We start from the raw sequence: 15,920 nt of genomic DNA on the forward strand, positions 1-15,920 counted from the left end.
CCTGGTAGGCAATCTTTACATCCATGTTCAGTGGAGAACTGACAAGACGACACAAAACTGGTTCTTTTCTGTAATGTTGTGGACAGCTCTGCATTCCAGTCAAGGGTGTGCAAACATCTCCACTGCTGGTCCTTGCTCTCCATCCTACCTCCTTGCCTTTTCTTACTTTCCTTATTTAGATTCTGGTGCAGATGGACTAGCCCAGTGGTCGGCAAACCACAGCTCGCGAGCCACATACGGCTCTTTGGCCCCTTGAGTGTGGCTCTTCCACAAAATACCACGTGTGGGCACACATGTACAGTGCGATTGAAACTTCGTGGCGCATGCGCAGAAGTTGGTTTTCAGCCTGGGTGAGTCTATTTTGAAGAAGTGGCGGTGTTAGAAGAAGTGGGGGGTGTCTGTTGGACGGGAGATGCGGCGCAGGCGGGTCGCAGGATATACACAGTGCAGGGGAGGTACATTGTTTTGAGGTATATTCACTGAGGTCGACCCCTTCCAACTCTGCCATCCACACTCATCTATCTGAAACAAGTATACAAGACGAGTGTGGATGGGAGAGTTGGAAGGGGTCAACCTCAGCGAATGTACCTCAATCAGATTGAGGATGTTTTTAGCAGAGGCCAGCTTAGGAGTACCCTAATTAAGTTAATAACAATGTACCTACCTATATAGTTTAAGTTTAAAAAATTTGGCTCTCTCTGTTATGTTCCGTGGGCAGGCCGCACACAATTCATGCACGAGTTAAGTGAGACAGTCAGTCAGCAGTCTCATTGTGCAGTGGTTAGTGCGAGGCGCGTTCGCAAATCACGCACGGGTGACAAACGATAGACGAAACAAGTATACAAGCCGAGTGTGGATGGGAGAGTTGGAAGGGGTCGACCTCAGCGAACGTACCTCAATCAGATTGAGGACATTTTTTAGCAAAGGCCAGCTTAGGAGTACCCTAATTAAGTTAATAACAATGTACCTACCATATATAAAAATGTGAAAAAAAATTGGCTCTCAAAAGAAATTTCAGTCGTTATACTGTTGATATTTGGTGCTGTTTTTGTTTTGTTTGTTTTTTAATATATTTTATTGATTTTTTTTTTTTTTTTTTTTTTTTTTTAGAGAGAGGAAGGGAGAGGAATAGAGAGTTAGAAACATCGATGAGAGAGAAACATCGATCAGCTGCCTCCTGCACACCTCCTACTAGGGATGTGCCCACAACTAAGGTACATGCCCTTGACTGGAATCTAACCTGGGATCCTTCAGTCCACAGGCTGATGCTCTATCCACTGACCCAAACCGGATAGGGCGATATTTGGTTCTGTTGACTAATGAGTTTTCTGACTACTGGACTAGCCTGCTTGCCTAGGGATGTATCCATCTTGGAAAGAGACTCAACCTTTCCCTTCCCCAGGCATCACCAGTCTTCCTGAGAGAGTCTCTTAGAGATCCCACCACCTGGCTTTGGAGATGGGAAAGCATCTTCATCATGAATACTTACTTCACCAGGACGACACCCACACTTCCTGTGCAACCCCCAATTCCCTCAATGGTTTTTCATAGGTTAGGAAGTGACACTGGCTGAACTTCATGGATAGTAAGGACAATGTGCCTCCTCTTGGTAAGCCTGGGGCAGGGCCTGATCCCCGCACTTTGCAGCACTTTTTACAGGCGGTCATGTAATTCACTTTACCCTTAGGTTTAGTTCATTGCTGCCAATACAGAGACATGATAAATGTCCTCCTCAAATCTTTTAAATTTAATATAGACAAAATTATTTAAAATAAGTTAAAGTTTGATACGTAGATCGTTATGCTGTATTCAAGAGGAAAAGAAAACTCTAACATGTTTTCAGTACTTTTTTTTTATCCAATTGTCATAAGATAATGAAGTAATATCATCCTCACTTAATAAATGACTTATTCACAGTCTTATAGCTGGTAAATGGGGCAGAAACACAGGATTCCGAAGCCCAAATTTTATAATTATATTCTTTTTTATATGAATAGTATCTGTTAAATGGGTGGGTCTGACAATCTCTCTGAATAACAGTTTTTAAATTACTGACACTAAAGTAAAATCCAATTAAAAAGGAGTGGCCACCACCAGGCACTCACCATTTCCACTTAAAACCCACTCAGTGAAGAATTATTGAGAGCCCACTGAACAGAAAAGAAATGGAATATAACCTCACCTTCAAACTAGCTTGCAACTAAGAAAGAGCCTAAAAGCACACGGGAAATGGACTATAATGAAAGGTGAAAGTAAATCATCCTAAAACAAAGGCAAACATCAAATTTTAAAGGGACTTTGGAGTCCAGTTTCATGTTTAGGGAGTGGATGTCCTAGAAAGTTACAGTCTGAGCTGAGTTCCGGGAATGGGCAGGCTATAGGGATGAGCAATGCCAGGGAGAGATTGGAGGCTAGGGAACAGCAGGAAGGAAAGCAAAGAAGCAAGAAATCATCTAGCAGGTTAGGTTTGGGGAACAGTCAGCTACAGCTAGTTTAGCTGGAATGTAAGTTGGATGGAATTTATAGATTAGATTGGGAGATAACATTAAAATTCAAGTAAGGGTCAGATCACAGAGAGCTTTCAGTGTCAGATTAAGGTAGTGACTGGGACACCATTTAAGTATTAGAGCTGAATATTATTTCCCTAGAGTTGAGTCTTAGGACAGTGAGTCTGGGAACCCTATGTAGGATCAATTAAATGAGGAGAAACAGTAAAAGTAAAACTAAAAGAACAGCCAGGCAACTATTACAGCTGTCCTGGGATGCATTATAAGAGTAAATACTCCAAAGATGTGGAAAAGGTGGAACCCTTGTACACTGCTGTTTGCAGTATAAAGTGGAACAATCACTTTTCATGGGTTGGCAATTTTTTTATAAAGTTTAATTTTATCTTATGACCCAGCAATTTTATTCCTAGGCACTACCCAGAATAAATGAAAGCACGCATCCACAAAAAGAGTTGTATAAGGATATTTCCAACATCCTCACACAAAATATTGAAAAACTGAAAATAACTCAAATGCCCATCTATAAAAAAACTAGATAAACAAATTCAGTATATTCATATAATGGAATGTCATTTAAAAATAAAAAAAGAATGAACTACTGAAAATCTCTGGCAATAGAAATTAAATACTAGGTGCTGGGGGAGGGAAGTAAAGGGAGAATGGACTAGAAAGCTGCCTGAGGGAACGTCCTGGATGGTGCAAATGTTCTGCATATTATTTTTGGTGGTTACACATGTACTTATCCAAAACTCATCAATCTGCGTATGTGATGCTTCCACATTTTATCTGATGTTAATTATATCTCAGTTAAAAAAATTCTAGAGTCCTGAAAATATAGCATCCACTAAACTTTCCTGCAAACAAAACCTAACAAATTAGAACACTCAAATACATTACCTGAAGAATCAATCTAAATAACATAGCAGAAATAGTGGCTAAAAAAGACTTAGAAGGGGGAGCAATAAAACCAACAAAAACCTATGGTAAAATGAAATTATGTGCTTAGATTTTTAAATTAATTTAATAATTTTGTAAGAGATAATGAATGTGATCAAACTAATGCTTCAATAATAGCCTATATCTCAAATGCTAAATTATGGCCAAAAATTCTGAGAATTCAGTTGGAAAAGATAAAACAGTGGAGTGTTTTTAAAAATCTGTAACTAAAAGGACTAAAATCCTGGTGCACAAAAAGCCAGTGTTATGCTCAAATGCCATATTTATACATTTAAAGGTGTTCATTGTAAACTCTTAAGGGATATTTTTTCAACGGAATTTATGATTCATGAAATTTACTTTGGAATTAAAACTGATTTGCTGCATTTCTTTCTCACACTGAGAAGTGATATAGTGCTTACTGAAGTGTGTCCTCTCTGTTGGGTAGATAGAGCTCATGTTAAAAAGGCAGCGTATAGCCTTCTGTACTTAGCAAAGGAAGCAAGTTTAAATTACTATTCATCTCTCATCCAGATAAGCTCTAAGGAGTGTATACTTAATGTTACCTGTTTGGAGAGTCAGAAATACATTTCCTGTTTAAAAGGAAGATAGAAATCTATAGAACTGTCATTCTGGTGACTTGCTTGGGGAGCAAAAGTAAGTTAAATTGAAAGTCCATTTAAGAAGGAAAATGTAGCCTTCACCGTGTGAAACTCCTGTACCTCCCTTAAGAAGAAAAGATATGGTGTTACCTAGAGATAAGTTTTCCATGACAAGCAGGTGATAGTTCTGTGTGGAAATCAGATACAGAGTAGAAAGTGATATAATAAATGTAAACTCTTGAAATAGTTTGGTAATTTGGGTCTTCTCTGCTCCCCACTCTGGATACCTGTTAATTCTCTGTGTTTCTACTACTCGAAGAGACTAGAACTAAAGGGAATGATTCTTAATGAGCAAGTGGTTGAATAAATGATGGTAAATTTCTACAAGGAAATATTAGATTGTTTATAAGTAGAGTTAACTGGATGCATATTGACATAGCATGGTGTTAATATGTTAAATGAGAAAAAGCAAATTTCAGAATAATGTGTATTGTAAGTATTCATCCTATATAATAAAAGCTTAATATGCAAATCTACCAAATGGCAGAACCACCAACTGGCAGTGGCGGGGGGGGGAGGGCAAGACCAGCCAGTGAGTGTGCAGTACCGAGGGGAGGGGTGGCTGGTGCCACCCTCCGATTGCCTTGCAGGTCACCTCCAAGGCAGATGCCAGCAAGGGCCCCCCAATCACCCCGCTGGTTGCCCCCCAGATCAGCCCTGATCACCGGTTAGGCCTAGGGACCCCACCTGTGCACAACTTTTGTGCATTGGGCCTCTAGTTTTTGTATAAATAAATCACAAGTGACAATATACCAATAAAGATATGAAAACAAGCCATCAGATCTGATTCTCAGAAAAATAGCTTAGGACACCCTATATAATAAAAGGCTAATATGCAAATTGACTGAACAGCAGAATGACCAGTCATTGATGTGCACTGACCACCAGGGGCACTGCTCAGTCAAAAGCCGGCTCAGGACTGGTGTGCGCAGCGGTAGTGGTGGGAGCTTCTCCTGCCTCCACACACCTCTAAGGATGTCCTACTGATAGCTTAGGCCCACTCCCCAAGGACATCCCCTGAGGGCTCCCAGACTACAGGATGGTGCAGGCCAGGCTGAGGGATACCCCCCACCAGTGCACAATTTACAGGCACCAGGCCTCTAATGTATAATAAAATGTATAGACTATTACAGAAATTTTAGAAAAGATGAGTTAACGTGGATGGATGGATGGACTGATGGATGGAGAGGAAAGAACTGGAAAAGGAAGAAAGACAAATTATTTTTCTTTAGAAATCTAAGGTCATTTTTCCTTTTTTTTTTTTTATCAAAAGTTTCCAATGATGTTATGTTACCAAAGTGTCTCTTAATCTGATCTACATGCGAGCCTTTTCTATGCTTATTCCCTTCATATTTGAAAAGAATATCTTCATATTACTCCTTAGGTCATTTAGATCCCACTATTACCTCTATTTTATCTTTCTGGTACTATTACTGACTAGCTGTTGAACCTCCTGCATAGACACTGTGTCTGTTACTATTTCTCTAAAATGGTTCATATTCTTTTCTTATTGCTCCACATTTTAAGAATTTTTTTTTCATTTGTCCCCTTTTTAATTAACAGGTTTCTTTTTTACACTTTGTTCTTTTTCATAGTGTATGCTTTATATTGCTCTTGCTTTATGGATACAATATATTCTTAAATTGGTATGTCTTTAAGTTCTCCCTTTTTTTATATAAACTAGAGGCCCGGTGCACAAAATTTCATGCACTAGGGGGAGGGGTCCCTCAGCCCCACCTGTGCCCTCTCGCCGTCCAGGACCCCTCAGGGGATGTCCGCCTATTGGCTTAGGCCCACTCCCCGCCTAAGCCTGCAGTCAGACATCCCTCTCACAGTCCAGGACCCCTTGCTCCTTACTGCCCACCTGCATTGGAGCTCTGCCACTGCCACTGCACTTGCCAGCCATGAACCTGGCTTTTAGGGTTTTATTACATAGGATTGGCTAGCTCTTTATTTTTAATTCTCACATAAGGATATATTTTCTTTTTTGTTTGTTTTTATTGGTCTTAGAAAGAGAAGAAGGGAGAAGACAGAGAGAGAGAGAGAGAGAGAGAGAGAGAGAGAGAGAGAGAGAGAGAAGGGAAGAAAGAGAAAGAAATATTGATATAAGAGAGACACACCAAGTGGTTGCCTCTAGTACACACCTGACCAGAGATCAAATACACAACCTAGTTGTGCCCTGACCAGGAATTGAACCAGAAACTTTTTGGTATATGGGATGATGCTCTAAGCAACTGAGCCACATAGGGCTTTAAGTTCCCTGATTATATCTAGGTTTTCTATAGTGTGTGTGTGTGTGTGTGTGTGTGTGTGTGTGTGTGTGTGTGATTGAATTATCCTAAAACAAAAGAATAGGTAGCAAGATTATGGTTAAAGGACAAGAGATGTCCACTTATTTCTGGAAGGGAGAGAATATTTTTAGGATTACTGATGACTGAGGAAGAGGCAAGGAAGAAAAGCTGCTGCTTAGAAGGCATGTTGAGGAATGTTTGTGGAAGAAGAAGCCAATGACCTGGTAGCAATGGGCTATGATCTAGCATGGCCTCTTCTTAACTAATAATACTAGGAATTTTACTAAATGAACTTTCAATATTATTTAATAGATCAAATTTACAAAGGGATATGAAAGATATTTATATGCTTGTGATCTCTTTACCCAATTTAAGACATTGTATTCTACACAGTATTCTAGTAGTGCCCTCTGTGCTCTTTCAGATCACATTGATCTCCTGTTCCTGACCTTGAATTGTGTTAAACATTCTTTCAGTTTGTTTAAGTTTCATTTTCAATGTCTGTATCTTTAATATTTATATTGTATATATGTCATTGATATATAATTATATATGTTGTACATGTATATAAATTTGTTTTGCTTGGTTTTGAACTCATATAAATGGAATTGTGTTATACATATTCTAAGACTTGCTTCTTTCATTCAATGTTATGTTTTTGAGTCTCCCCCACATTAAGGCATGTAAGCTGTCATTTATTTACTTTCACTGCTAGACTATATTATAATTTACTGATTCTATTTTGATAAAAATTAGGTTGCCTTTAGTTTTTGGCTATTATGATTCACAATTCTGTGAACATTCTTATATATACAATATACTAGAAGCTCAGTGCACAACACTTGTGCACTGGGAGTGGGGGGTCCCTCAGTCCTACCTGTACCTTCTCTCAGTCCAGGACCCCTTGGGTGATGTCTGGCTGCTGGTTTAGGCCCAATCCCCACCTAAGCCAGTAGTCAGACATCCCCCGAGGGGTCCTTAACGCTGCCGCAGAGGCAGGAGAGGCTCCCACCACTGCCGCTGCACCCGCCAGCCATGAGCCCGGCTTCTGGCTGAGCTGTGCTCCTGCTGTGGGAGCACACTAACGACCAGGGGGTAGCTCCTGCACTTATCATCTTCCCCTGGTGGTCAGTGTGTGTCACAGCAACTGGTCATTCCACCATTTGATCAATTTGCATATTAGGGTTTTATTATATATGATTCTGTTACATGAGTGCACAATTGCCTCTTGAAGTGACTTATTGCATTTTGAAAGTGCATAGGTTCAATACCACATTGTTCCTAAACTGATTTCCAAAATTGTACCATTAAGGTATCACTTAAGTGATCTAATTTAAATTCATAGATGATAAAGGCAGTGTGAATATGGACTACAAACCATGTGAGAGCTGGCTTATATTACATAGTTTTAGGAGGGATTATTATTTTTTTTCTATTAAGTAGCAAAATCAAAGAAGACCTGTTTCAGCATATCAAATATAATCTAGCAAGTTGTAAACTCCACTTCTTTTGTTAAATATATTTGTATTGATTTCAGAGAAGAAAAGAAAGGAAGAGAGCACTAGAAGCATCAATGATGAGAGAGAATCATTGATCGGCAGCCCCTTGCACTCCCCGAACTGGGGATTGAGCCCGCAATCCAGGCATGTTCCCTTACTGGGAATTGAACCTTGACCCCCTGGTTCATAGGTCAGCATTCAACCATTGAGCCATACTGGCCAGGCCCCACTTCTCTAATCTTTACCAAATAGACTAGTACTGTCCAATAGAACTTGCTGTGATTGTGGAAATAGTCCATATTTTCACTGGCCAATTTGGAAGCCACTAATCATCTGTAGCTATTAAGAACTTGAAATGTGACTCATGTGATAAAAGAAGTAAAATTTATTTTCGCTTAATTGTAATTGTTTAAAATTTAAGTTTAGATAGCCACTTGTGTGTAGCAGCTATCATATCAGACAGTAGAGAAATAGACCATTACCCACCCATACATAAGTGCTTTTATGAGATATAAGTATTAGAATTATATATAAACCAGGAGATGGAATTTTTGGCTACATGTTTGAGATGCCATAGCTAAAGAAAAAACAGTATAAAAGGAAGTTATAAGGCTCAATGGGGGAAAATGGGGTATATCTGTATAACATTCAACAATAAAGATATATTTTTTTTTAAGAAAAGAAAGTTTTAAAGAGAACCAATCTTCTTCCTCAAAGTAAATTTCTGGCCTAATTTTTTATCTGAAATTTTATCTGTTGAAGTTTCTTAATGTATTTTAATTTGAGGTTTTACAGAAAGGATATGCATTTCATCTGCCATTTCACAAACCTGCAACCCAGGTACGTGACCTAAACTTCTGGTAGAATGTTGGATGTGTGGCATCCACCTGACTACGTCACAGCTGAGAATTAGTATAGTTTATGGGATTGCACAATTGAGAAATATAAACAGCACAGGAAATGGCAGGAGGCACTCCCCAAAGGTTTCATTAGGACAGATCTTATCTCAGCTGCAATGACCTGGCCTACCAGCCCTAATGAGCTAGCTCTGACTCAGACTGGCTTCTTGAATTCATGCCAAGGCCAGGGCATGGTCACAGCCAGGTGCTCACCATGCAGCTTCTTGTTTTTGTTATTTGTGGCACTGAAACTCTCCTTTCAACTTCAGAGAACACTAGGCCCATCCTACAGGGACCACTCCCAGAGTTATTTCTACCAGACACACAAAATGTACATTGCTTTGTGAGACTATGGTGAATATCTAAACCATTCTTCTCTACAGAATTAAAAAGGATAGCCATAGTTCTGTGAGGAGCACTGAACTTAAAGTCAGGAGAAATGGATTCTTGCTCCAGCTCTGCCCTTAGCCAGCAGTGCTCTTCCTGTGCAATCACACAACTGTTCTGGGCCTCAGTTTCTCCAGCTGCAAAAGGAAATGGTTTTACTATGTCAAAATAAACTGATTTGGCCTAGCCGGTTCAGCTCAGTGGATAGAGCATCAGCCTGTGGACTGAAGGGTCCCAGGTTTGGTTCTGGCCAAGGGCACATGCCTGGGTTGTGGGCTCGATCCCCAGTAGGGGATGTGCAGGAGGCAGCCCATCAATGATTCTCTCTCATCACTGATGCTTCTATCTCTCTCTCCTTCTCCCTTCCTGAAATCTACACTAATAAAAGAGAAACATGCAAATGGGTGTCACTCCTCTATGCCCACCAGCCAATCGGAGTGACTATGCAAATTAACCCAACAAAGATGGCGGAATTGTGTAAACTTTCACAGCTGGGAAAATCTTGAAAACAGCCATTCCTATTTTTGCTTGTTTTTTATTAAATACTAGAGGCCCAATGCATGAAATTCATGCAAGGGGCTCAGCCCCCGCTGACACAGCAGCCGCCTCTGCCTCAGCCCCCACTGCAGCTTTGTCCGGAAGGTTATCAGGAAGGACATCCAGTCTAATTAGCACATTACGCTTTTAGTATTATAGATTTCACACACAAAAATCCCTTATCACAGTCTAATGTAAAAGGTTGAGTTACACAGAACTGACCCATGTGAACAGCCAGGAGATGGGACAAATTGAGGGCTCTGCTTCCACTGCTGCTGGAACCTCATAATGGGTCATCTCAGTAGAAGGAAAACCAACCTGGTAACAGGTGTCTGGGTGATGTTGGAGACTTTGAGGACACAGCTCTGTGTCCAGATTGTATAATTTGTCACAATAAATCATGAGACTTCTCAATGACACATAGAGAAATCCTGTGCATCATTAGAGCTTCTGACAAAATAGAAGTTATAGGATAAAGTTATTTTTAAGTAGGATGTTAGTTTTATTATTAAATAATGTAATTTAAATAATTAATATACAATAATAGGTTTAATCACTAGTTTTAAAAATACAATAAATACACCATAGAGTGTCCAAAAGTCTGAAAACATACGATAAGTAGTACATTTATTATGCACAATACATGTGGAGAAATTGAGTCTCTGAAAGGCTGAGAGCTCAGTTAGTATGGGGCAGATTCAGATCTAGAATTCAAACCTATATTTTCTACCTCTAAAACTGTATGCTTGTCTCACATTAGGTATTAGCACCTCAAATCAAAACTAGCCCCTGACACATTTGTAAATATTTTCTCATTGAAAACTTATAAATAACAGTTCAAGACACCAGCCAACCCACCTTGAAGGTAATTGGGTAGAATGATGAAGGTACTTTTAATATATGATGGAAGAATATAAATAAGCTTTGGTTACTTCAACACACACAAAAATTATCTTTTCATTAAAATTTTTCTGAAAATGCTCATATATTTTTTAAATGAACACCTTTTTTTTACCCTGAAGTCCATTCTGTATAATGACTTGGCTTCATCTTATGACATTGAATATATGTGCACATCAGTGTCCTAGGATTAAAATAGAGAACTAATTGCAGGGTGCTGTCAAGTCTAACTTGTTTATGCAGCATAGGTCACAGTACCCTAGCAGCTACACTGAAATAGACTTAAAGAATCTTCAAATGTTTGGGATGGATGAAAGTTTATAATAGGCTATTTCCAACCTCCCCACGTTGCAGATGAAGAAACTTAGGCTTGTTCATTCATTCAACACACCTTTGTTGAACATTTGTTGTGTGCCTTCCACAGGGTTCAGATACTAAGTGAAAAAAGAATCAGCTGAAAAAAGTCAAATGATTGCTCAAGATCACTCACAGCTCCATGCCACAACTGGAGTAAGGATAATTGGGGCAATGGGGATCAGAGAACACTTAAGATTTAAATGAGATCACTCAGGTCTGACATTAATTCTGAAGGTGTTAATGGTAAGAAGTTCAGTGTTTGCAAACTCATTGAGTATCAAGGCAAGGAAGTCTGGGGAATGTTTTTAAATATTAAGATCAGAGGACTTCAATCAAGTATTTCAAAACTTAATATAGCAATGCTGCTTATATTGGAGGAATATGGCCTCACACATATAAATGAGAAACAGGGGAGCTTAGGTGTGGAATGTCACACCCTCTTGCTCTAATTCAAGACACTATACCAAGGGATTTACTAAGCGAGGGAGGTTCGGGACCTTGGGTAGATAGAAAAAAATAACAACAGGTTAGTGTTCAGGAGTGTCATCCCTTTTTTCATGTGCTATTTAGTAGGGGACATTGCTTCTGGAACTCCCAGTCGCCTTCATTCACAGGGTGAGGTCTAGGATAATTAGCTTAACTTCTCTGGATGCAATTTTATATCCATAAAATAAAAATAAAATATCTGTGTTTCTCTCCTTCATAGGATTGTTATATCATCACATAAAGTAGAAATTGTAATACAGATCTATTTCTATTTTATTACAATTAGCCTCATTTTTTAAAGAAAAGAAATTGTCACTTAAAACTTACATGGGTACTAGAATCATCCTGGTAAATAACATCAGTAAGTTGGCAGAATAAGAAGTCCCAGGCCCGATCCTCCACAGAAACAGATTTTGCAGTGATAAATAGCTCTATGAGAGTTCTACCTCACATTGAGAAGTCACAGTACTCAAGATGAGCACACCTTTAGATGGTCATCAGAAAAAAAATTTAATATAATAAATGTTGGGGATTCAGAGAAATTGGAATTCTAGTACACTGTTGGTAGGAATATAAAATAGTGAAACTGCTATAGAAAACAGTGTGGGGTATCCTCAAAAATTTAAAAATGGAATTTTTATATGAATCAACAATCTCACTTCTGCATAATTATTCAAAAGACAATGTAAGTACTACCCAGAGCAATCTATAGATTCAATGGAATCCCTATTAAAATACCAGCAGCATATTTCACAGATCTAGAAAAAATATTCCAAAAATGTATATGGAAATTAAAAAGACCCCAAATAGCCATAGCAATCTTGAGAAAGAAAAACGAAATTGGGGGGTATCAAAATAATAGATATCAAACTATACTGCAAAGCCATTGAAATAAAAACAGCCTGGTACTGACACAAGAACAGGTATATAGATCAATGAAAGAGAACAGAGAGCCCAGAAATTGGCCAACATCTTTATGTTCAATTAATATTTGACAAAGGAAGCTGGAGTATAAAATTGAGTAAAGACCATCTCTTCAACAAATGGTATTGGGAAAATTGGATAGGTACAAGCAGAAAAAATAAAACTAGACCACCAACTTACACCATACACAAGAATTAAAATGGATAAAAGACTTAAATGTGAGTGGCAAAACCATAAAAATCCTAGAAGAAAACATAGGCAGTAAAATCTCAGACATCTCATGTAGCAGAATTTTCGGTGATACATCTCCTAGGACAGTGGTTGGCAAACCGCAGCTTGCGAGCCACATGCGGCTCTTTGGCCCCTCGAGTGTGGCTCTTCCACAAAATACCACGAGCAGGCTTGCACATACAGTGCGATTGAAACTTCGTGGCCCATGCACAGAAGTTAGTTTTCAGCCTGGGTGAGTCTATTTTGAAGAAATGGCGTTAGAAGAAGTGGGGATACGTTCGCTGAGGTCTACCCCTCAGATTGAGGATGTTTTCTTAGCAAAGGCCAGCTTAGGAGTACCCTAATTAAGTTAATGACAATGTACCTACCTATATAGCTTAAGTTTAAAACATTTGGCTCTCAAAAGAAATTTCAATCATTGTACTGTTGATATTTGGCTCTTTTGACTAATGAGTTTGCCGATCACTGGTCTAGGACAAGGGAAACAAAGGAAAAACTAAACAAATGGGGACTATATAAAAATAAAAAGCTTCTGCACAGCAAAAGAAACCATCATCAAAATGAAAGGAGAACATATTAGTCAATGATGCATCTGATAAGGGGTTAATCTCCAAAATATATAAAGAACTCATACAACTCAACACCAGGAAGACAAGCAATTCAATTAAAAAATGGGCAAAGGGCTTGAATAGACCCTTTTCCAAAGAGGACATAGAGATGGCCAATAGACATATGCAAAAAAAATGCTCTATATTCTTACTAAAAAGAAATAGTAAAGACTGAAAAAGAAATGTAGATTAAAAAAAATTAACCAAGTTTGTGCCCATAGGTAGTGATTTCTCTGGAGAATCAACAACTTGGCTGGCTGCATAAGGTTCTTGATCAGACAATACTAGTATTTTGGCAAGAACATGTGAATCTTGGGACCATTGTCTGCAATAAGCCCTGGGGGTTAGATACCCAATTTCTATGCATCCAAGAAGTGTTTCCTGTGATCTCTTTATGGCTCTGGCACTACTTGCTGGATAAGAGCTCTTATCCCACCTGTCACCAGGAAGCAATTCATTCCTGGGGACAAGGATGATTTGGAGGACATGAACAGGGTTGAGAACTGGGGAACACCAGCAACTATAACTGGATGATGGCTCAACTTTCTGCCCTTACCCATCCTATCTAATAAAAGAGAAAAAGGGTAATTAACCATACCTCTGCTTTGCTTCACATTAGCTAATCAGGGTGATATGCAAATTAACTGCCAACAAAGATGGCGGTTAATTTGCATACGTAGGCACCAAGGGAAGGAGTGAAGCCGGCTGACCCCTGGCAGGAGCAGCGAGCCAAGGCCAGAGTGGTGAGCAAAGAGCAAAGAGGGGGGCCCGCCGCCCCGCACACACAGGGCCAGAGGCTTAGCTAAGGCTTAGCGCATACTCCCTAGTGGCTCCACAGCAGGGCATCCTGGCAGCCTCCTGACAGGAGGGCAGCTGGGAGAGCCGAGTGGGGCAGGGGCTGCAGGGAGCCATGGAGAGGCAGGGCAGCCGGAGCCAAGTTCCCAGGGGTCTGAGGAGAGTGCTGACAGGAGCCTGGACTGCAAAAAAGGAAGAAGAAGCGGCCACGGGAGGTCTTCCCAGAAGCCCTACCCCAGCCTCTGCACCCCCGGGGGGATGGGGAGGCTGACCAGACAGGGAGAAGACCCAGCCTTGGGGGTAGCTGCAACCTGTATCGCTGACTCCCAACCTCTTCCCCTGCCACCCCCACCAGGGGCGCCCACAACAATAGCATGCCTGCGACAACTCTTCAGGGCCCCGAGGCACCTGAGGCCTGTGGCCTGCCACTGCTGGGCCCCCTCCACTGGGGCCAAGTACGCCTCTCTCCCTACAACTCCAGAACTGGGTGGAGGCAGGCCTAAGCAGCCCCTCAGAGTCAGACTCGTCCCCCGCAACACCCCTCCTCGACAGCAGTGGCACCGTCTCTGCCAGTTGGACATTCCCCCAGGGCTCCCAGACTGTGTGGGGGCACAGGCCACACTGAGGGACTCCCCCAAGTGCACGAATTCCGTGCACTGGGCCTCTAGTCCTATATAATAAAAGGCTAATATGCCAATCAACCAAACAACAAAACGACCAGTCACTATGATGTGCATTGACCACCAGTGGGCAGACACTCAATGTAAGAGCTGCCCCTTGGTGATCAGTGCCCTCCCACAGGGGGAATGCTGCTCAGCCAAAAGCCGAGCTCATGGCTGGCAAGTGCAGCGGCGGTGGTGGGAGCCTCTCCTGCCTCCACAGCAGGCAGACATCCCCTGACGGGGGGTCCTGGACTGCAAGAGGGCACAGACCAGGCTGAGAGACACCCTCCCCAGTGCATGAATTTTGTGCACAGGACCTCTAGTTATAAATAAACAAAGGAAGGGGTGACAATACTTCCCCAACTTAATGTGAGGCTCAGATATTTATGGATGTCAGAAATCAAGAGCATATTCTCACTCTTTCAAGTTTTCCCACAAAATGTTCTTGGAGGATAAAATATTCAATAAAATATTTTATTTAGTGATAATGTTAAAGATGCTATGTCATTCTGCTTTATAAAAAAAATTACAAATTAGCCTGGTTGGGGGTTGGTTGGAGTGTTGTCCCCTACACCAAAATGTTGCAGGTTCAATTCCCAGTCAAGGCACATACCTAGGTGCACCCAGGAGGCAACTGATGGGTGTTTCCCTCTCACATTAATGTTTCCCTTTCTCTCTCCCTTCCTCTCTTCTCTCGTTCTTCTCTCTCTAATATTAGTCAACATATCCTCAGGTGAGGCTAAAACATCACATATTACAAAATCATTCTCATAATCACACAAAATGGGTAGTCTATAAAAACAATATTTATAATTGTTTTTTCTTTTATTTTAGAAGTGCTTGAATTCTCCATGAAACTGCAGAAAAGGAATCATTTGTAGATCATTTTAGGCCAATTGGTATTAGATGAAATAGCCTCATAAGCAATAATTCTACACTTTGTTATGTCAGAGTCGTTATTGATCAATATTCAACTGTAAGTGCTTTGGGAAAGTCATTAATTTTTAAAATATTTTTTATTAATTTCCTTTTCAGAAATCACACAAAAGTGCCTATTCAAACTCATTGATGTAAAAATACGTTTTAAGAAGTTAATATTCATCCTCTTACTTCCTCAGGTAACCAAAGAATAATTTCATATATTTCTCTATGCCCCACAAGTGTGTAGGATATTTTATAAAGTTTTTACAAAACAAGTTTGTATTGCTCATATTAGTCTTTCTTTTTTCTGATTTAGCC

This window comes from Myotis davidii, unplaced genomic scaffold (assembly GCF_000327345.1).
Source record: "Myotis davidii unplaced genomic scaffold, ASM32734v1 scaffold32, whole genome shotgun sequence".
In the NCBI taxonomy this organism is placed as follows: Eukaryota; Metazoa; Chordata; class Mammalia; order Chiroptera; family Vespertilionidae; genus Myotis; species Myotis davidii.